The sequence below is a fragment of the Neovison vison genome, chromosome 7 (genome assembly GCF_020171115.1).
Source record: "Neovison vison isolate M4711 chromosome 7, ASM_NN_V1, whole genome shotgun sequence".
NCBI classification, from domain to species: Eukaryota; Metazoa; Chordata; class Mammalia; order Carnivora; family Mustelidae; genus Neogale; species Neogale vison.
In genome coordinates, this window is record NC_058097.1 from 93,339,664 (window position 1) to 93,341,025 (window position 1,362).

A 1,362-nucleotide genomic window follows, 5' to 3' on the forward strand; every position below is an offset into this window, starting at 1 on the left:
CTTTGCTGGAGTGTATTATTTCTTATCAAAATAATCCCTCTTAGCTTGCAGTCCCACGTCAGGCAAGGGGAGTGTAGGCAGGAGCCTACAGGAGTCTTGTTGACTTTGCAACTTGATCTACGGCAAGGGAAGATGGAACCGGCCCCACTTGCCCGCTGTTCGGTTCCTGGGGCAGAACACATGCGGCCAGGAGGCTGGGTCTCCAGGACAGCAGGGATCTGAGGCAATGAAAACTATTGCCCTTGGTGCTATTCCTGTTACATGTGTAAAGTCCCATGATGCTGGGTGTACAGAGGGCAGCTCAACCACTGGTGTTTCTATCAGAACCTAGGGGCCTGGGACACGGTGCAGAGCCCTATGCCCAAAGGAAGCTGTCTCACAGGGCCAGTCATCACAGTGAAATGGAAATTCAAGAAACCTGGCCGTCCCCTCTGATGTGAGTCCTTGCAGTGAGTAACAGTTTGGAAAGATCTCCTTTTCCTGTGATTTTCTGAGTTACTAACAACTTCTGAGTTCACTGCCTTCAATGTTCATTCCTTTTTTTTTTTTTAATAGTTCGCCTTTTTTTTTTTTTTTAAATATATTTTATTTGAGGGAGAGAGAGAATGCACAAGCTGGGTGTGGGACTAGGGGCAGAAGGAAAAGCAGACTCCCCACTGTGAAAGGAGCCTGATGCGGAGCTTGATCCCAGGACCCTGAGATCATGACCTGAGCTGAAGACAGACGCTTAACTTACTGAGCCACCCAGGTGCCCCAGTAGTCTACTTTATTTTGCCATGTATCTTGTTTCCAAATTTTGAGGGATAATAGTACATCTAGCTACTTAGCTCACTTTAGATTATCTTCATGGTTATCTTCTTTCTTACTCTCATGTAGATCATAATCCAGAAAAAAGACATGAAAGTAGGGTACTTTTAGGGTCCCCCCCCCAGTTTTACCAAGGAGGATCTTTTAAAAATGCATTTTGCATTTCTTACCAGCTTTCATGATTGAAGTGTGAGCCACTTGATCTGCAGTACGGGAGATGAGGCTAGCCTGGTCTTGGTGGGAGCTCTGCCAGACGGTGTTCCACAAAGCTGCCCATTTCTAGCCGGAAAGAAACAACAAGGAGAGGATGAGTATGTGCTAAGACAAAGAAGCTGGTCACCTACCAAATAACATCCCCAAGGGGCTCAAATTCTCTGATCCTTCCTCTAAGTGGAAGTGAGAGACTTATTCTAAAGCTAAACATGACTTTTTTTAAAACGGGAATTTCTTAAAATCAGGAATCATAGATAACTTATTTTGTAGTAACTTCCTTTGTGAGTCAGATCTGAGGCACTCAGTAGTTCCTCACTGAATTGAATTAATGACATTCCGTTG